This window comes from Macrobrachium rosenbergii, chromosome 41, assembly GCF_040412425.1.
Source record: "Macrobrachium rosenbergii isolate ZJJX-2024 chromosome 41, ASM4041242v1, whole genome shotgun sequence".
Classification (NCBI taxonomy): domain Eukaryota; kingdom Metazoa; phylum Arthropoda; class Malacostraca; order Decapoda; family Palaemonidae; genus Macrobrachium; species Macrobrachium rosenbergii.
In genome coordinates, this window is record NC_089781.1 from 71,116,869 (window position 1) to 71,139,426 (window position 22,558).

The window sequence follows — 22,558 nt, forward strand, 5'->3', positions numbered from 1 at the left end:
TTTGCGGCGGCGAAGGGTCAAGGATGACGTTAATCGCCCCTTTTGGCCGTCGACAGAATGGTTCACAGAGGTCATGACATTCTAGTGGACTTCCCAAGGACGCTTCCATGAGAGTCAATCTTCTCAGACAGCCCCACTTCGAGAGGTACCACAAAACCTCCCCGCTCTGAGTCTGACTGCATTCAGACTATTGAAAAGTTGGTCAGAGCGAGGGGTTTTTCAAGACCAGTGGCTAAGGCTATCGCCAGCGCCAGGAGAGCCTCCTCCAATGCGGTGTACCAGTCGAAGTGGGCCATCTTCAGGAGATGGTGTAAGGTCAAGGGGATTTCCTCAACCACGACCTGTGTGTCCCAGATAGCCGACTTCCTTTTTTACTTAAGGAAGGAACTAAAGCTGGCAGTACCTACCATCAAAGGTTATAGAAGTATGCTGTCAGCGGTCTTTAGGCATAGAGGCCTCGACCTAACAGACAACAAGGACCTTCACGATCTTTTAAGGTCTTTCGAAACCTCTAAGGTGGCTCACCCAAAGCTGCCTTCCTGGAATTTAGATGTAGTTCTGAAATTCCTTATGTCCAGTCGGTTCGAGCCTCTACATTCTGCATCCTTCAAAGACGTATCTAGAAAAACTATTTTCCTAACTGCTCTGGCGACGGCGAAGAGAGTTAGTGAACTTCAGGCTATCAGTAAGCATATAGGTTTTAGAGGCCATAATGCAGTATGTTCTCTAAGCCCTATGTTTCTTGCAAAAAACGAGAACCCGTCTTCCCTTGGCCCAGGGCCTTTGAGATTAAGGCTTGACGGAAATCACTGGGACAAGAACCAGAGAGAACCCTGTGTCCTGTCAGGGCTCTAAAATTTTACTTGCAGAAGACTCAGGAAAGTCGAGGTCCTTCGGACAATCTGTGGTGCTCTGTCAAGAGGCCGGATTTGCCTCTGTCTAAGAATGCACTGGCGCTCTTTTTAAGAAGCACCATTTTAGACGCACATTCCGGTGTTGTAGACGGTGATTTGAGTCTTTTGAAAGTCAAGGCTCACGAAGTGAGAGCCATTGCTACCTCAGTGGCTTTCCAGAGGAATATGTCTCTCAATGACATTCTGGGGGCCACTTTTTGGCGAAGCAATTCGGTGTTCGCTTCGCACTACCTTACTGACGTGAAGACGTCTTACGAGAATTGCTGTGCGCTAGGGCCTTACGTTTCTGCAAATACGATTTTGGGGGCAGAGAGCGACACTCATCCTATCCTGTAGTAAATGGTTAGGTGTGTTTTTTATTTTGGTTATGGTGTTTTTTATGGTTGTTGGGTCGGCCACCGGGGGTGGACGTCCCAGTCCTTAGCTTATGTTATGGCTTTTGACGAGTTAGGCTTGGTCAGGTGGTTGTTTTTGTGTCGTTTGCCCTCATAGTAAGGTCATATGGTCTAGTCGCATTGTGGTCTCGCCCCTGTTGACAGATCATCTAGAACTCACCAGCTATATAGGTCGCTACCTCGCTGGAGACTCTAGTAAAGCAGAAGCAGGCTTGGGTGACAGTAATCACGAAGTCAGCTATGATAACAGGTAAGGAACCAAGGCGTCAATCGCCTACATATGTTTGTTTTCCTAAATCCTATTCTGTGTCTTCCCACCTCCAATGGTGGGATTCAGCTATATATATATCTGTCAGGTAAGTCTCGTGAACAAAATGATATTTTAATAATAAAATAAAGTTTGTTCATACTTACCTGGCAGATATATATAATCATAGTGCCCACCCACCTCCCCTCAGGAGACAGTAGCACTAGAAAATCTGAATAGAAAATGGGAATGGTTCCTGATACCCGCCTCCCAGCGGCGGGAATGGGTACTAACCACCTGGCCCCACTGCGTGTGCCGTAAGTTTTTGAATTTCTGTCGGTCCTTCGGAGAATACATCTATATATATATCTGCCAGGTAAGTATGAACAAACTTTATTTTATTATTAAAATATCATTTTTGGTTTTAGTGCTAGTCTTTTCATTTTAAACTATGCAGTTAATTTGGTGATGGTGAGCATTTACAAATAGTCAAACAAAGCCTTAGGTGGACAAACTCATCATCATCATGTAACTCTATTTGAATTTCTTAAGAGTGTCTATCCAGGATCTGTCAACAGAGTGAAGCAAGGTGGGGGTCTAGTAATGAAGAACTTAGAACTGTCATGATAAAGAATGGTAATCTTGCCACTCATGGCAGTAACTATGAAAAAGTAGTAGGTCTCAAATATTCCATGGAAAGTAATTCCATTCAGTTGCCTGACAATGTATTAGATCCCTCAGCTAACACCAAGAGATCAATATCTCAGATCTCAAAATTTTTTTACCCTCTGGATCTTATCTTGCCTGTTACTTTAAAGGGGAAGTACTCATAAGAGAACTGTGGAGCTTAAAGCACTGTTGGGATTAAATTTACTGGAGAAGTTACAAAAAGAATGTAGTAAATACTGCTCTGACCTCTTGCAATTATCGTCTGTACCCTTGCTTCGGTCATGTGTCAGTGATGATTCAGGCAAGACGTGTACAGCTTTTGTGATGGTTCACCAAATCAAGCTGTGGATTTGCCATTTAAAAATGTCGTAGCCTAATAGCAGTTCATAGTTAGTGTTAGTGAAATCTCAAGCCTAAAATGCTACCTATGCTGAAGGGTGTATTTAGCACTAAAATGCTTAACCAGGGTTCTAGACTCTTTTTCTTCAGTCATATTTCAAAATGTTACAATTGCTGTTTATCCTCTGATTGTGTCACAGTGTCTACTTGCTGACTCTGTCACTACCAAGAATAATTTCACTCACAACTGCATCGAAGAACCTAGTAGATAACTATGGTATCTCAGTAAACTTCACATATGTCAAAAGTGGAGATAATTCTTGCAACCACATCACAAGAGGCCTATCGTTTGCTGAATTCATCAGACAATCCTTTTGGTTGAATGGTTGGGAGTGGCTTTCCAGTGGCTTTCCACGCGTCAACGCTCATGGGTAGATCGTAATCTGCATGTAGGCAACAACTCAACCTGCTGGAACATCTGCATCTTTCACTGTCAGCATTGGTCGACTTTGATATATTCTGATCTCAACAAACTTTTCAGGGTTACAAGTAATATTTTCAAGGCAGTCAATGTGTTTACTAAGAAATCAAATGGAGAGCCTGATTATTATTCCAAGTTGTATTAGGTACAGGAAATGCAGGTCAGTTTTACTGAGGAGTGGATGACAAGAACCTCAGCGAAGTACAAGTCCTAGTCAACAATTTAGACCTGCTTTTGGACAACAGTGGCATTATACATTCAAGGGCTAGCATTGGGAAAACATTAAGATATGGCTATAATGGGCAGAATTCTGTACTGCTTGCTAAGAATCATGGGTAATTGAGTTGATTGCGGAGTTTTATCATAGGAAGTGTAAGCATCTTGGCCTTCAGATAACCTTATATACTGTTAGAGTACAAGTGGGCTTTGGACTCCTAGAATGCATCAGGTAGTTGAAAGAATTTTAGGTTTTTGTATGGAATGCAGGAACTTCAGCAATTTAGCATTTTGCTATCCCAAAATGACAAATTGACCCAAACACCAGGTTAGTTTTATTAAACCTTCTCAGCAAAGGAGAGAAGGATGAAAATGTGAAGCTGTACCTGTTAATATTTATGTTGAAATGTCAGGATAATGCACATGGAACTATTCCCTGACGTGTCAGCATATAGATTTGTGTTAGGCTTTTTAAGGTTTGTTAATTATTATGGTATACCGATGCATGTCTGCAGTGACATTGCTAAGTTATTTGTAGCAGATTGTCGAGTCGTAGGGTACACTTTTGTTTGTGATGAATTCAAGGAACATTTCCAAAGTTACAATATTCAACACATCAAAATTCCGTTGTTCTCTGCCAAGGTAGGTGCAACCTAGGATAAACTCGTCAGAATTGTCAAGAAATGTCTTTGTAAGGCAGTTAGCAGGTTTAAACTTATATACTCCGAATTGTTAACAGCCATTGGTGACATTCAGGCAGCGATTAACTCTAGACCTTTAACTTACCATTCATCTAAAAATAACTCCCAATTGTTTCTTCAAGTGCTAGGCAGCCAGAAGAGAAACACTTGTGAAATCCTCCTCCTCCGTCAAAGTATATCTTAGTTTAACCAGACCACTGAGCTGGTTAACAGCTCTCCTAGGGTCAAGGGAATCATAATTATTATATCAACCTTATCTATTAGAGATGAAATTTTGTTCATTTAGACTTACCTGCCAGATATATATATAGCTGTAGTCTCTGAAGGTCCGACAGAATTTCAAATTTCATGCACACGCAGTGGCCGGACAGGTGGTTAGTACACATTCCAACCGCTGGGGAGGCGGGTATCAGGAACCATTCCCATTTTCTATTTAGATTTTCTCTGTCGCCGGACTGTCAACACCTGTTGTCAGTTCCTCCGCCATTTGGATTTCAAATATTTTGTCATTTGAGTATTTTGGTTGTTTTTGGTATCGACTTGGATCTGTGACTTGGCATACGCTTTTCTGGACCGTTTTTTGAATTTGGCCTTTGACTTTTCTTTTAATAATGTCTTCCTCTAGCTATCGAGTCTGTAGCTTGGGTGGGTGTAAGGTGAGGCTATCAAGGCTTTGATAGACCCTCACACTTTATGTATGAAATGTAGAGGTGTGGAATGCTCTGTGGATAATCGTTGTAATGAATGTGAGGGATTATCTGAGGGAGAATGGAAGAAATATGAATCCTATATGCGTAAATTGGAGCGTGATAGGGTGAGGAGGTCTTCCTCCAGGAGTGCATTCTGTAGACAAACAGTCAGGGTTTTCTCCGTTAGTAACCCTGTAACCTGTCCTAACCCTTTAGTGTTGCCTTCTCATAAACCCTGAGGTTGTTGCTGCAGAAAGTAATGCTCTGGCTCTAGTTCTTGAGTCAATTCGTGCTCTTGAAAACAAAGTGAATGCCCTTCAAAGCAAAGTGTTGTGTGTGTTAATGCCCCTAGTGTTGTGGAGGGGCGTCAGATCGACCCTATAATGCCTCTAGGCCTGGACCTCTGCCGAACTCCCAAGACCAGGGGAGGGGGCATGTCGAAAGCCGCATGAGGGTTACGGGGACTTCCCACCGATCTGACGTCCCTTCGGCAGGTCCTGATGACCCCCACCCAGGCTGCCAGGGATCGTGCTCGGGCACGCATCCATAAGGATTGCTTCTCGTCCTCCGACACGTCCTCCCCTTGTCGGGGTTGGAGCTCTCGGTTGGACTCTCGCCCTCAAGAGAAGCCTGAGAGGAGAGGACGCTTCACGTCCTCTTCCTCTAGACGTTTTGTGCTCTTCCCTGAAAGTTTCGAGGATATTCCTCTCATCGGAAGAAGTTTCGTGTTTTTCGGAGTTTGACGCTGCTCGACGCCCAGTCGCGCTAAGGCAAGGGCTGGAGCTTCTTCCCATTGTGGAAAGAAGAAGCCTCCCTCCCCTCTCCTTCTCGCAGGTTCAGCCCTTCTCCCAAGAGAGCTTCTCCAACACTTGCCAGATTTTGTTGGGCATGCAACAGCAGCTGGATTCTCTCATGGATCGGTGAAAGGCCAGGCCTCGTCAAGATTTGCATCTGCCTGTGAAGAAGTCCAGGCCTTCCCACTCTCCCGCTTCGGGTTCCTTCGCCTGCTGCTTCTCCGAAGCTTCTCGTCTTGTCGCCTAAGGAAGGTGTTTAAGAAATTCCTTCTCGTCTTCCCGACGAGGAGTTGGCCGCCATTTCGAGTTTCTAGCGCCAGGAGCGCGCCTCACGCTCTCGCGCGCTCACGCCACGCACGCCTCACCCCTGACGCTCGGCGCGCCAGCCCAGGACGCCGCGCTCGCCCACGTGAAGCCTCTTCCGTATTGCCACGGAGATGCGCGCGCCATGACGCCAGGACGCTACCGCTCTCCTCGTGCCTCAAGTCATTGGATGTTGCACCACGCCTGCAGTTTTTCTTGATGACCAACTTCCCACTTCTTCTGATGTCAGGCTCTTCAAGATTTAGCCTTCTTTAAATATGTTAGGTCCCGCTATATCTAGGGGATTCGGACTCCTTCCTCCCTGCTTAGCCTGATCCTCCAGCTGAGGAAGAAGAACCTCTTTCCACATTTTTAGAACCTCGGGACGAAGAGAAACAAGTTCTTCTGCTTCTTCCGATTATCAGACTCTGACTTCTGTTTAAGGATTTATTTCCTGATACGTTTTCAACCTTCAGCTCCTCGCTCCCCGTCTTCAGTTGGCTTCCTCTGATTCAGGCGAGAAAATCTCCTGGCTTTCTTAAGATGAAGAAGTCCTTCTCTACCAAGAGGGCTTTTTAAGAAAGTTCAAGACTGGATGTCTACTAGGAAGAACCAGGAAAGACTTCTTTTGCTTTGCCTCCTTCACGTTTGTCGGGAAAAGCAGGCATATGGTAATGAGACAGGGAAGATATTGGGTTTGTCAGTTCCCTCTACTTCTAAAGGGGACTTTTAGTCTTGTTGACGCCTCTAGAAGATCCCACTTGTCCTCTTCCAAGGTTTCCTGGACTCTGCCTCAAAATGGACCACCACCTTAAAGGACTTTTCAAGACAGTGGAAGTTTTTAACTTTTGGACTGGTGTCTGGGAGTTCTGGCAACACTAAGGCTACTAGCCCTAGTTCCATTAGTCTGGGGAGCTGTCCAGCGTTTGCAGTGTATGGACAAGGCCGTCAGAGATGGCTCTGAAGATCTGACTTCTCAGTTTTCGTCAGCTCTTTTTGAAGAGAGCATTGTTCTGCTCCTTTTAGGCGAAGTCGGTTTCTCCTTCTCAGAAGGGAGAACTTTTCGCTTTTCTCAGCCATCTCTTCCCCAGACCTTGGTTAAAGATATCGCAAATAGCCTTCAGGAGAAGGCAACTCAAGACCTCCTTTCCAGGTCCTCTTAACGTCCCTCAGCACCTTCATCGTCCTTCTTCTTCTGTGCCTCATCAGGCTAAAAAGAAGCAGCCCTTTCGTGGAGGCTCTTCCATGGGAAGTTTCTCCAAACCCGCACCACGAGGCAGAGGTTTTCCTAGAGGCAATGTCACTTCCAAGAGGGGCGGCAAGTGACTCCTTTCATCCTCCAGATGCCAGTAGGAGCCAGGCTTCTTCATTTGCCCAAGCCTGGAGAGAGAGGGGGCAGACTCTTGGTCCCTCCAAGTAGTTAGAGAGAGGATACCTAATTCCTTTCCTGACTCTTCCTCCTTTGTCTTTTGAGATTTTTCTCCCAACTACCGCCCTGCCAAGCAGAAAATACTGTTCGACCTTCTCGAACAAATGCTCGAGAAGAGAGCAGTGGAGCAGGTCTTAGACACAAAATTCCCGGGATTTTACAACAGACTGTTTCTGGTCCCAAAACATCCAGAAGGCTGGAGACCTGTCTTGGACGTCAGCAGGCTGAACGACTTTGTCCAGAAGGACAAGTTCAAGATGGAAACGTCTCAGTCAATTTTAGGAGCCCTTCATCCCGGGATTGGATGGTGTCTTTGATCTCCAAGATGCTTATCTTCCACGTCCCAATTCATCCGCGCGATGAAGTATCTCCGGTTGTCTTGGGGACAAGACTTACCAGTTCAGGGCTCTCTGCTTTGGACTCAGCACAGCCCCGAGGGTGTTTACTCTTCTCATGAAGAATATAGCGATGTGGTTGCACCTCTCGGGTTGGCGTCAGGATCTCTCTCTACCTGGACGATTGGCTGATCTGTCGCGTGCTTCTTCAGCACGGTTGAAGGTGTCTGGAGGACCTTCATTTGACTCTGCAACTAGTGGAGTCCCTGGGACTTCTGGTCAATGTGGAAAAATCGCAACTGATCCCCTCACAGTCCATTGTTTATCTGGGGATTCAGATGAATTCAGCGGCTTTTCTAGCGTCTCCGTCGCCAGAAAGGCAAGTTCTTTGTTGCGAAAAAGTCTCGGCCTTCTTGGAGAAGGAAACATGCTCGGTGAGGGAATGGATGAGTCTGCTGGGGACCATTTCCTCGCTGGAGAAGTTTGTTTCTCTGGGAAGGCTGCATCTCAGGCCTCTCCAGTTCTTTCTGTTGGAGAACTGGCAAAACAAGGAAGACTTGGAAGAAGGAATTGAGGATCCTTCCTTCCATAAAAGACTCCCTCAAGTGGTGGCTCGATCCTGTGAAGTTGGGAAAGGGATCTCCTCAAGCTTCTGAACCCCAACCTAGTGTTGTTTTCCGACGCTTCTTCAACAGGTTGGGGAGCAACACTGGGAGGAAAGGAAGTGTCAGGAACCTGGAAAGGGCAACAGGTGTCCTGGCACATCAACATCAAAGAGTTGGCAGCAATCTTCCTAGCCCTCCAAGTCTTCGAGTCCAAGTTGCCAATCACGTTGTTCAAGTGAACTCGGACAACACTCACGGCGTTGGCATACCTCAAAAAACAGGGACAACACACTCTTGTTCCCTGTTCAGGCCTTGCAAGAGAAATTCTCCTCTGGGCTCAGGCTCGCAACATTACAATCTCTCACAAGATTTGTTGCAGGGGTCGAGAAATGTTCGAGCAGACCTGCTCAGTCGGCGCCATCAACTCCTTCCAACGGAATGGACCCTTCATCAGGAGGTTTGCCAAGATTTCTGGTCCCTTTGGGGTCGTCCTCTTGTGGATCTTTTCACGACCTCAAGAACAGCGAGGCTTCCCATCTACTGCTCATCTGTTCTAGACCCAGGGCAGTGGCGATAGATGCTCTTCTCTGGGATTGGACAGGTCTGGATGTTTATGCCTTTCCCCCGTTCAAAATTCTGGGAGAAGTGATCTGCGCAAGTTCTCGGCCTCTCAAGGAACAAGGATGACGCTCATCGCCCGTTTTGGCCCTTCGAACCAATGGTTCTCGGAGATTCTCTTCTGGTTGGTGGACGTTCCCAGGTCACTACCTTTGAGAGCAGATCTGCTCAAACAACCCCACTTCATGAGATATCATCAAAACCTCCCGCTCTGAACCTGACTGCATTCAGACTATCGAGAAATTGGTCAGAGCGAGGGGTTTTCTGGCCAGGTGGCACGGGCCATCGCTAGAGCCAGAAGAGCTTCCTCTATCAAAGTGTATCAAGCGAAGTGGGCAACCTTCAGAGGTTGGTGCAGAAAGAAGGAGTTTTCTTCCTCGACCACTTTGAGCCAGATAGCTGATTTCTCCTTTATTTGAGAGAAAACTCAAGTTAGCAGTCCCAACTATCAAGGGTTATCGGAGCATGCTTTCTCTGTTTTCAGACACAGAGGACTGGATTTGTCTGATAATAAGGACCTCCACGATCTCTTGAGATCTTTTGAAACATCTAAAGTTCCCCAGCCTATTCCCCTACTTGGAATTTGGATGTTGTCCTCAAGTTTTTGATGTCCAGTCCGTTTGAGCCAATTCATTCTGCATCTCTTAAGGGATGTTACTAGAAAGACAGTCTTCCTCATTGCTCTGGCGACGGCGAAGAGAGTGAGTGAAGTTCAGGCTATCAGCCGTCATGTGGGCTTCAAGGGACACAATGCTGTCTGCTCTTTTAAGCCCCTATTTTCTTGGCTAAGAATGAAAGGCCTTCTAACCCTTGGCCTAGATCACTTTGAAATTCAAGGTTTGACTGACCTTATTGGACAGAACCTGAGAGAGTTCTGTCCCTGTTAGAGCGCTAAAGTTTTACCTTAAAAGGACTCAGGACATTCGAGGTCCCTCGGATAATTTATGGTGTTCTGTGAAACATCCTGTTAATCCCATGTCGAAGAATGCACTGGCATTCTTCATTAGGAATGTCATTAAGGAGGCTCATTCTTGTTGTGACGACTCCAACTTTAAGTTGTTGAAAGTGAACGCCCATGAAGTTAGGGCAGTTGCTACCTCCATGGCTTTCAGAGAAATATGGCGCTCAGTGATATTATCAGTGCCACATTTTGGAGAAGTGAATCAGTGTTTGCCTCACACTACTTAAGAGATGTTTAGGTAGCATATGAAAATTGCTATTCTCTGGGACCATACGTTGCTGCTGCTACAACCTTGGGGTCAGGTGGTAGCTCTGCTCCTATCCTTTAATCCTATTTAGGAGGGGTTTTTTAATTGTGTTTTGTTGTGTTTTTTATGGTTGATGGGTCGATTGATGGTGTCAGTCTTCCCAATCTTTTCATAAATCTTAAAGTGCTGGTTAGGTGGTTGGTATGCTCTTTTGTCCTGTTATTATGATCCATGGTCTAGTCACATTGTGGTCACGCCCCGTTGACAGATCATCTAGCAGTCGCCAGCTTTATAGGTCACTACCTTGCTGGGGTCTCTAGTAAAGCAGAAGCAGGCTAGGTGACAGTAACCACTCAGTCAGCTATGCTATCAGGTAAGGAACCAAAATATTTTATCTCTTAAATTGTTTTCCATTATTCTTAAGCTGTCTCTACCCCCTCCAAAGGTGGTATTCAGCTATATATATATCTGGCAGGTAAGTCTCATGAACAAAATGATATTTTAATGATAAAATAAAGTTTGTTCATACTTACCTGGCAGATATATATATTCATATTGCCCTCCTCCTCCCCCTCAGGAGACAGTGGCGTTAGAAAATCTGAATAGAAAATGGGAATGGTTCCTGATACCCGCCCCAGCGGCGGGAAATGTGTACTAACCACCTGTCCGGCCACTGCGTGTGCCGCGAAATTTGAAATTCTGTCGGACCTTCAGAGACTACAGCTATATATATATCTGCCAGGTAAGTATGAACAAACTTTATTTTATCATTAAAATATCATTTTTTATCGTTTTAGAAAATTATTGTGGTATAAGAATTATCTCGTAAGTCTGAGATAAAACATCAAAGACCTCCATCAAAGAAATTGGGAGAATAAAATCAATGTAGGTAATGCTATGTTAGTAAAAACTGCAACAAAGCTAGACATAATTGCTTACTGGGTTGTGTTTTAGAGCTTCTCGTAAGTTCTGACAATCATGTAAGAAATGTATAGCCCAGAGGGGTGGTGATGTCATAGTTCATCACTTTATCAATTATTTGTATTGCATGGAGCTTTCTCATTGTCATAATCATGGAGATGTTCAAAGGGGTGATAAGAATAATGCATCTGATGATGTCATAAAACATGAGGGAGAGGAGAATAATCTTTCAGATTTTGAGTTCATTAATTGCAACTCTGTATTACTTGATCAGATAGCTAATATGTCTGACATAAGGGCTCGTTCCATGAGAGTTGCTGCCACCGCTTGCAAAAGCAAGTGGTGTGCAGCCTTAATCATTAATATACTTGTTTTGGTAATTAATGTTAAAATGCATTCATTTACTGTAGTATTTAGTATACTGTTTTGGGATGTTTGTTTCACCATGCAATGTCATTACAATTTTTTGTTGGCGGGAGTATGTGGGAACTTTACGTTACATGTGTCTTAGTCATTTATTCCTTTTTGCATTTTTTCGTTGTGACAGTTCAGTTCCCTTTAATTATGCTATATGCTATTAAAAGTTAAGTGTCCCAGTTTTGAATGTGATGTCATAAAACAAGAAGCCATTTATTGTTGATACAATTCCTTCGCTCACTGACTGATGGCTGTAACTTGTTGAAATTTTACATCCATATTGCAGATCACCTAAAATTCATACCAAAGTGAGGCAATTCAGATAGTCTTCGGGAATTACAAGAAATCAAGATTCCCCGAATGCAGAAAGATCCTGTTCTTCACCAGTTTTATCAGGAAACACCAAAGGATAAAAGACCACACGTGCTGTCACTTGGCACCCATCAATTCACTAAGAAGTTAAAAGTGTCCTAATAAAGACCTCGAGATGCAAGAAAATCTCTAAACCGATTCAAGTCCTATGAACTTACAGCCATGCATGGAAGGTTAGTTGAGATACTCGTTTCTACTTTTGAGGAGAGCATATTAAACTTGCATAGTGTTTGTTATATTTTAACCATTCTTTTGAGGTTAACAATTCTTTTCGAAATACTTGTACATGTTAAAAGTTTTTAAACAGACATAGAGCTGTCTCAACAAAAAGCCTTGGGAACATTTATGGTAGGTGTCAGAGAACTAGGAACAATTCTGCTGATAGAGGTGAAGTCTTGGAAATACAATTGAGTTTTTCAGTGGAATGAATCAGAATTAAGTTTTATCTGTAATGTTTTACATGTTTAATTTTTGTTTGAGACTGGTCTTGATTTCATTATTACTATCATTTGAATGTAAAAAGAGAGGGGGGGGGCTTGCAGCAACATCAAAAAAAGCTTCTTTGTCTTGAATTTTTTATTTCATAGGATTGTTAAGTTACTTCTCTACATCATATATATATATATATATATACAGTATATATATATATATATATATATATATATATATATATATATATTATGTTTCCTGAGTGCAGGTGGTTCTTATGACTCCACATTTATTACTGTACTCTAAAATGGCCTTGCAAGATAACCAGGACATATAAAAACACAAACTAAAAGGAGTGGTACAAGGCCGGAGGGCTCTTTCTCAAAGGGAAGTGCGTGAAACACGTGGATACAAAAATAGGTATATTCTCATAACACACAAGATCAAAGGAAAATGAACTGAAACACGTTAAATTGCTGCTGCAGAAGTCCTCTGGAGGGTTGGGGGGAGCTTGGGAATGCCAGGAACACGGACCAAGGAGAATTCTGCTGCGATCGTCCTTCTGAAACGATATGAGGACCCAGGTTACAAATCTAATGCTGGAATTTGGGGAATGAATTACTCCTAGGTGTGCGCTGGGGCGCCAAGGACTTCCCCGAGGGCGTTACTTGTGACTCAGAGCAAGGAGGCAGTGAACACGTGGGCCGGGATTGAACCAAGAAGCATCAAGGAATACCAAGTTATAGGCCCAGAAGTTTAATAAAATGCACAAGGGCGAACGTAACGTGACTAAGCAACTCGTTCTAGGTACTTTACCACATTGTAGAGGTGTAAGGCTGACGTCGGTGTCCAGCGGCGTCTTCTGCCAGGGCCCACGTGTGTGCGTCGACAAAGGGCCTCCCTCACCAAGGAGCTGCTTTCAAGTCGTGGGTTGGGGCGGAAAAGGGCGCCCTTGTGATGATGAAAGGCCGCAGTTGAGTTTCCGCTCGCTTTGGGACTTGCAATCTTTTTGATGGCCACGTGGGTGGGGTACGGAGCAAAGGGCAGTTAAATTCCACGTGTCGACGAGGGAAAGAAGGGGCGGGGGCAGGTCTGCACTCGTGACCTCTCGGCTTAAACTAGCGACTGTGTGTGAGAGCGAGCTTCTCGCCTGACCTTTATTGCTTCTGGACAAGGGTAGGGGCGATGTCACGCTAACCAGGTCACACTGCTCTACCAAAGAAAAGAGAACGCAAGCCAGTTTACTGCCCTAGGCGAGGATTAAATCTTTTGAGCGTCCCTTATAAACCCTGACTTCCACTGATTGAAACTAACCAAACCAGAATTCACTACCTCTCACAGGTTCAAAATAGACAGAGGCCTATCTATCGCCAAGCAAAGCAGAAAGGCACGCCTCCTTTCAGCGTATTTTTCAGCGCTAATCTTTACAATATGTATATATATATATATATATATATATATATATATATATATATATATATATATATATATATATATATATATATATATATATATATATATATATATATTATAATTTTATTTATATTATATATATATATATATATATATATATATATATATATATATATATATATATATATAATATAAGGTATATATAATATATATAGTTACATTCTGGGGCAGGTTGGGATAATAGGATTTGATTACTTTTAATTAACTGCCTTGAAAGCCATCACAAAGCATCCAGAATGTAAGCAGTAATCTGGATAAACTGACTTACCTTGATATTACATCTAAGTAAACAGAATTGGAGGTCACCTTGGCTGGGGGGCAAATTAACCAATTATTTACTTTAAACTGAATTTATTTACATATGAAGCAATCAGGAAATTAAGATGAAAACGCTGACAGAGCAGCAAGCAAGCACATACAATATGCAATAAAATTAGGCAGTGCATAGCAAATTGCTGAATATAAAAGCTACGGCCCTGAAATAGTTTAACACGCAATTGACCGTGAAGGTTGCTACTGGTTAAATGATTTTGTGGATTACGCCACTTGGGTACCAAGGGGGAACTGTCCAGTGTCCCGGACTGCTAATCAGAAGACTCTGGCACTTGGCAGGATGGCAGTTAGACGTCTATGCTAGGGTTTTGCTCTAGGCGGAGAGACAGACTGTCAGAGGGGCTGGATAACAGATTCTGGAAGAGAATTCCAGGTTAGCGTTCAAAACCGAATAAGTTTCTCTCGCATGAACTTAATTATGCACAGTGGAGGAATTGATCAATTAAATTTAATTAGCCCGTGGTAACACTATGGAGGGAGTAGTCTAATTTGGATCACTGAGTTAATTTAAATTGAGGTTAGGGCAAATTATGGGGCAACTTGCCTGTTAGGTTTGATTGAGCAGAGGGGGCTTTGTTTAGGAGAATGAAAAGTTGGAAATTCAGAAAATGGAAAGAAATTCATGAGAAGAAAAAGAAAGCTGGCATAGGACCAAGTGCTTCCAGGCGTACCTGATTCCTTCTGTGCTAGAGCTCGTTGCAGTAGACGAAATGCTGCCGCAGGAGTCTCGTCTGATCAGCAACCCGTAGAGATGGAAGGGCACCACTTGACACTGTGGCAGTTGGGTATGGAATGTGTGGCGTTCAGGTCTCGGGCGTCACATTTGATTTTTTCTTTGGTAGGGCACAGGACAGCGGCGATCTGAAAGCAGTCACACAGCCAACGAAAGGTCATAGGGAAAATAGGTCTTATGGTTAAGTCTCTTAAAGGTAAGGATAATAGCCTGTTTACAGCCCCGGGTTAACTGTCCTTGTGGCCCCTAACGGCTCTCTGACCCCTAAATCACCCGATGATAGGAGAAAAAAAGTTAAATTGTTTTCCCCCAAATCAGGTGATCTGGGGATACTTGCCTACCTCAGTTCATTTCCCTGATTTATGGAAATCTTCTCCAGCCGCCATTAAATTTTATTTTTTTATCTAACGGGCTAGAGGGACAAATGGAAATATATAAGAGCTCCCCCCCTTTAAAACGGCATTCACTCCCTTTCGGGCATGAAGGCCTTGGCTTAGTAAGTCATTCGTCCCGACTAGGCAGTTAGCTTCCCTAAATGAATTGTGCCTATTTAACTGCTAAGAGGGGATACTAGTTTTGCTAACTTACTTACTACAGCAGAGCCTGACCTATGCAACGGTGTTTACAGACTTGTACTGCCTGTCTCTGACGACAGGGGAATTCTACTCCTAGGCGTTGGGTACATGGTAAATGTGTCTTGTTGACATAGCCTACTATCCTATGGCCTTGGCACTAAATTAAATGACACTGACCTAACTAAAGGCAAGTAATTATGAGTTATGCAATGCTTTACGGAGTAACACACAACAATTTTGGACATGCACAACCAGAAGGATTAATTGTGGTAAGTGGTCAGGGGTGTACCAGCTTGAGTATTGGATAGTTTTATCATGAGGTTATTATCAGGGTTAGTACTATAAGATACCTAGGGTGGTAGATGTTAGTCTACTTGGGCAGAGATCATGCAGGCTACCTTCTCTGGGTAGGTGCCAGGATCACTCTGAGATGGAAATGGGCACTGTGCCAATAGGACACAAGTGCCAAGGAGAGCTTGTGGTTCTTATGGGTTAATTAGATCTCTTCCGCCCCCTCTTCTTCTTCAGGTTCCTCCAAGGTCTGGTTATGCCATCCCTAGGAGGTGATGAAGGCACCAACTCTGGCGAAAGGCCAGAAGTGCCATCAGGAGCAGGATCAGAGGTAGCCCTAGTAGCTATTGGGAGGCTCCCTAACTTTCTCACTGCTGCAACAACCATCAGAAAATTCTAGATACAGCGTCTGCGTCCCGGCCGGACCGTTCCTGGTTTACCAGAGAAGGTGTAACGTTAAGGTCTGCCAGAGGTTCATCCTCGGCAGATGAGAGTGATTGAGAAGAAGAAATGTCAGGGGTCAGAGGCTCACAATTTACAATGATCAGTTCGGTGAGGTGTGGAGGATCTCCCGTAGGAGGATCTGTGACATGATTTGGATCCGGCACTGGCACTAACTCTCGTGGCCAGGCACAGAGGTTAAGGTTAGTGGAGGTGATAAGATCCGAATAGATGGAGCTTGGCACTAAGAGGGCTCTCATTTGGCACTGGCAGAGAATGGAGTCAGGCGTGGCTGATGAGGGACCTGGGGGTGCGAAACCCCTCGGTGTACCTGAGGTAATGGGAGACAGGGATTCCTGTCTTGGGTAGAGGGCAGAGCATCTTGAAATGGTTCTGGGTGTGGTGTCCACTGCATTCTGCTTGATAGGGCATCTCACCCGATTTGCTGAGTGCCCTGTTACATTACAGGTCTTGCAGCGGTACCTGGCGATTTCCCTTCGTGGTGAGGAAGGAAGTTTTGGGTGGCTGTCCTTTTGTGAAAATCGAGGACTTGGCCTGGAGTTGCACAGAGAGTGCCCCTTCCGTTGAACACTCTGGTGAGCGGAAGGTAGGGCTGATGGTGGCATGCCTGTCACATTGGCGGTGTCCCAGTCAGGGGTTTTGGAGTGGCCTCCCTGGTGGTGGTAGCTAGGCAACAAAGTGGCACTGGGGAAGGACATCCCCAGAAGAGGTCCCGTCCCAACAGGAACTCCACTAAACGTGCCTGATTTTATTCACCACACCAAGGTGGTGAGGTTGCGATATATATATAAGGGGTGGTTACCTGAAGTTCAACTGTGGAATGGTCTTATTTGCTCCTCTATCCAGGTCATCGTCCACCTGATCTTCTCATCAACAGTGGCACTGGCTGGCACTTGGGCCCGATCAATCAGGCTAATATCTGAGCCAGTGTCTGCAGTAGCCGGCAGGTTCACTGGTAAGCTAGAGCCATCCACGGGTCCCACTGAGACTGACCGAGTCCAGACCTGCTCAGGATGAGACATAGTTGGTGGCACAGCCACGGAGGTCATGGCACTAATCAGGTTGTTGTGCTTGCTAGAGGAGATATGCTTTGGGCAGTCAGGATATATGGCAGTATAGTGCCCTGGAGTTTCACAGTCTCGGCAGGGGTCCCTTTGAATGGGCTGATTTCCCTATGGTGACTGTAGGTGGAGAAGATTGAGTAGATGTAGAGGGAGAGGAGTTTTGGTGGATGGTAGCGGGCTGCGTATTGTTGCCCAACTTGTAGCTGCAATCAGCGTCAGCATGGCGGAACTTCTTACAGTTGGTGCAAGTAGGCTTCCTAGGCAGTCCATTCTTCGGGTGAGTCAAGTCTGAGAGGTACCCAGGTGGCACTATGCAGCAATGAGACATGCTGTGGGACTGGTTTTACGTTTCCCATGAATCAGCCATACGGCAGGCTTCCATAAGGGTGGTGGGCTGCTTATCACTGAGATATGCAGCAAGGGGCCCAGGCACACATTGGAAAAGATCCTCCAGCATGGTCCGATTGAATAAGTCCTTGAATGTATTGCACGACAGGGAGTCAAACCAGCTGGTACCAGACTGTGTCTTGTGACAGGCCCATTCCATCCAGGACCAGCAAGACCTCGGAACTGGTGTCTCCATTTCTCTGAGGTTATTTCGTAGGCTTTTGTGATGACCCTATGAACTTGAAGTATGTCGCCTCTTTGACTCTTGTCTAGTGAGCGGAGGGCTGCCTTGGCTTTTCCTTCCACATGCTTAGTAAGCACTAAGGCCCTCTCTATCTCAGTGGTATTGAAATTTTCAGAGAGCGCCTCTGTCTCCTCCAGTCATGCTTCCGGCTCTTCATCAGTCCACTTGGAGACTAGGGAATTAATGCTTGAGAGCGGAGCATTGGGTGCAGCAGGTGTGGGGTTGGAGGCTTGTTGGATCACCATAGCTTCAGCACTTTGCTTCCTTGCCTTCTCCAGCTCGAGCTCCTTTTCTTTGAGAGTTAATTGATGCTGTCTTCTCTGTTCCTGTCTTTCTTCATACTTCCTCTGTTCGGCTTCATAATTCCGCCATTCCAGTCTTTCCTCCTTCTCTTGCTTGGCCAAGTCCTCCAGCTGTTCCTTGACCCACTTGGTGAGGTCTGAACCCTGAGATCTGCCTCAGTTCCCCAGATCCATGAAGGCTTTGTAATTGTCTGCAGCCATGTTTCTGGTAGGTAAGGGCATCTAAGAATAAAGTTGACTGGACGTAAAAAGAGGGAGAAGGTGGTCTGTGACAGTGGAGAAGTTTCCGTAATTTGAAGGCACCTCAAATTTAATGGCACCTTTTCTCAAAAGTGGCACTGTGAAAATAGTGTGCCAGAAGAATGTCACACTGATGGAGCGATTCTGAAGGAATACTTCCTTGATGGGCGGATATGCTTGTTAAGATGGAAGTGATCCTGAAGGAGATGAGGCCCTTAGGGTGGATACACTGTCGTTGAGTTTGTATCTCAGGTAAGGTGCAGTGGCTTATATGAGTACTTTGTCTTGGTGGCACTGGGGTGCCAGTTGTTAAGGGAACAACACTAAAAGGCAGTGCAACCAAACTGCGCTGAAGGAAATGGCACTCTGCCTGAGGCAAATGCAAGTAAGGAGTAAGAGGGAAAGTGAAAAGGTAAGCGCTTAAGTAACTTGAGTCATTGGCAGTGCCTCAGATTAGTGACACTGTGGAAAGGAAACCTTTGGGCTTGCACTTGTTGGTGGCTAGATCTAAGAACTAGTGATTGCTTCCTGACATGAGGAATGGAGGGTTATGGGGTTTGCATTCAATATGCGGTCTGGTGTTGTGGTTATGGAAGTCTTGGATAATGAAACCCACTTAGTAACAGTCGATAACTGTTATTAAATGGTTGTATGTATATTATATAATGTTATCATATAAAGCATATATATATATATAAATATATATATAGTATATAAGAAGATATATATATATATAGATATAAATAACATATATATCTATATATGTATATATATAGCTTGGATGACAGTTGGATATATATACAGATGATATCATAAAGGAATATATGTGTCAAATATATATAACAATAAATAGTGCCTATATATATAATATTTGATATATAATATATATATATGAACAACTATATAATATAAGCAATATGGATGCTATATATATATAGCTGTATATATAATCGTTTATATTTGTTGCATATAAGAGATATATATATCAAAACCTGGTAAATCATATATTAAATATCATATAAATATATATCGAGATATATATAATATATATATATATATATATATAATATGTATATATATATATATATATATATATATAGTTTTATATATTATATATATAGCCTATATATATTATATATATAAACATATATATATATTATATAGATATAATATAACATATGGGCAGTAATCATATATATTATATATATATAGCCATATATTTATGTATATATATATATATATATATATATATATATATTATATATATAGGTATATAACATATTATATATATATAATTTAATTATTCCAATATATATATATATATATATATAATATATATATATATATATAATATATATATATATATATACATGTATATATATATATTATATATATATGTGAATATAAAACACTATTTAACATTGCAACCATATATTTATGTGTATAAGATATATATTCACTGGAAAAATATGGACAGATGAAATGTTACATATATATATATACAAAGCATACATAGTTGTGGCATTAAGTCTCCGATGGTATGCAGGTGACTGTTTCTCAAGAAGGAGGAGAGTAAATGGTTCTGGAGTGGGTTTTCGTACCATTAACTCCCGTTTGGCGTCGATTCTGGTGGTCTTGTGCCCTGGCACACCTTTTCACTAGCGGTCTGAGGATTAAAGCGTCGAACGTCCTCATTTCCAATGTCTTCCTGACAAGTTCAAATTGTTGGTTTGATTGATGATAGCAGATTCCAGCATCTTTCTTTTGTATGGACAGCTACTTTTTTCTGAAAACCAGCTCTGCCCGCTCCAGTTTATGGTATGTCCTGTATTTCTGATATGTAGGAAAATCCCGAACTCTCTGGAGTGTAACGTACTGATCTTTTGTGCTCTGTTATTCTTTGCGAGAGCGATCTACCTGTCTCCCGCAAGTAAATGTCATTACAATTGCTACACGGTATCTTGTAAACTCCGGCTTCTTCCCCTTTGTTATTTAAGTATACGTTAATGAGCTCGTTCATGTGTAAATTATCAAAATGTCTTGCAGACCTGTTATCACCCTTTCTAGGAACCTTCTCATCCTCCCATGTCAAACATGCAGAGAATTTTATACAAAAATTTAATAGTTTAAACATCCCCTCAAATAACATCAAATTGCTCAGCCTGAAATGTCATTATTTACCAAAGTCCCTATCACCGACGTGTTGTCTTTCTTAAAGAGGAAGTTACAACCATATGAAGACCATTTTCCTCGTGGCATAGATAAAACTCTCAAACTTATGAACCTGTGTGTAACTAACAACGTGTTCTCTTTCAATGGTAATTTTTACAAACAAAAATTTGGCTTTAGCATGGGTAGTCCCCTATCACCTCTTTTAGCAAACTTGTACATGGAATATTTCGAAAAAGAAATTTTGTCATCTATCAAACCCCGTAATATGATCTGGCTTAGATACATAGATGATATCTTTACTTTCTGGGACAATAGCTGGGGAGACTTTAATGAATTTTTTAATAGGTTAAACTCGCTAGTTCCGACCATAAAATTTAAAACGGAATGGGAAAAGGACGGAAAACTGCCATTCTTAGATTTACTGATCATAAGAGAACAGAACAGATATGCATTTACAGTATATAGAAAACCCACCTTTGCTGTTTCCTACATTCATTTCTTAAGCTACCACGACATCTCCGTAAAGATCATGGTAGGGTGCAACTTATTCCTCAGAGGACTTAGGATATGTTCAAATGGGTACCTAGATAAAGAATTCAACACGATCCGCCAACACCTAATGCAACTGCTCAATCCACCACACATTATCGAGAGGGCTATTAACAAAGCGAATAGAATATACTATAGAGGTCCCACTCACAACAGACAAATAGATTTCAACAACAAAATAAAGCTTCCTTATGACGAAAACATCCAAAAAACCACCAAACAACTCAGGTCTAACAATCCCTTCATTTTCCATTATCCCAAATCCATTGGGAGTTCACTCATTAACGTATACTTAAATAACAAAGGGGAAGAAGCTGGAGTTTACAAGATACCGTGTAGCAATTGTAATGACATTTACGTGGGAGAGACAGGTAGATCGCTCTCACAAAGAATAACAGAGCACAAAAGATCAGTACATTACGCTTCGGAGAGTTTGGGGATTTTCCTACACATCAGAAATACAGGACATATCATAAACTGGAGTGGGGGTGGAGCTGGTTTTCAAAAGTAGCTGTCCGTACAAAAGAATGATGCTGGAATCTGCTATCATCAATCAAACCAACAATATGAACTTGTCAGAAGGACATTGGAAATCGGACGACATCAACGCTTTCATCCCCAGACCGCTAGTGAAGAAGGTGTGCCAGGACACAAGATCACCAGAATCAATGCCAAACGGGAGTTAATGGGACGAAAACCCACTAGGGAACCGTTTACTCTCCTAAGTTAAGTATATCTTAGTTTAACCAGACCACTGAGCTGATTAACAGCTCTCCTAGGACTGGCCCTAAGGATTAGATTTATTTTTATGTGGCTAAGAACCAATTGGTTGCCTAGCAACAGGACCTACAGCTTATTGTGGAATCTGAACCACATTATAGCGAGAAATGAATTTCTATCACCAGAAACAAATTCCTCTTGTTTTTCACTGGCCGGTCGGAGATTCGAACTCGCGACCAACAGAATGGTAGCTGAGAACGGAACCCGCTCACCCAGCGAGAAACTGTTTACTCTCCTCCTTCTTAGGAAACGGTCACCTGAATACCATCTGAGACTTAATGCCACACCTATATATGCTTTGTATATATACCCCTGTAACATTTCATCTGTCCATATTTTTCCAGTGAACAGGGGCACAGAAGCTAGTGCCCGAAATATATGGTTGCAATGTTCAAATAGTGTTTTATGGGCCTTCTTATCTTCATATTATACTGTAGTATTACAGTAAAGACATTCATATATATATATATATATATATATATATATATATATATATATATATATATATATATATATATATAATATATATATATATATATATATATATATTTATATATATACTATATATATATATATATATATATATATATATATATATATATATATATATATATAGAGTGTATATATATATATATATATATATTATATATATATATATATATATATATATATATATATATATATATATATATATATATATGTATATATATATATATATATATATATATATATATATATATATATATATATATATATATATATATATATATATATATATATATATATATATATATATATATATACACTTGTATATATATATATATATATATATATATATATATATATATACTTGTGTATATATATATATATA

The 22,558-nt window shown here is 42.4% G+C and overlaps 1 long non-coding RNA gene across 2 annotated transcripts in view; it reads left to right on the top strand.

Moving 5' to 3' along the window:
• The window catches only part of LOC136826896 (uncharacterized), a 106,096-nt gene that overhangs the window by 13,206 nt on the left and 70,332 nt on the right, over nucleotides 1-22,558 (top strand). For both annotated transcript variants that reach the window (XR_010849740.1, XR_010849739.1), the window contains exon 2: nucleotides 11,568-11,826. This is a non-coding gene — a long non-coding RNA (uncharacterized lncRNA). The remainder of the gene's footprint in view (nucleotides 1-11,567; nucleotides 11,827-22,558) is intronic.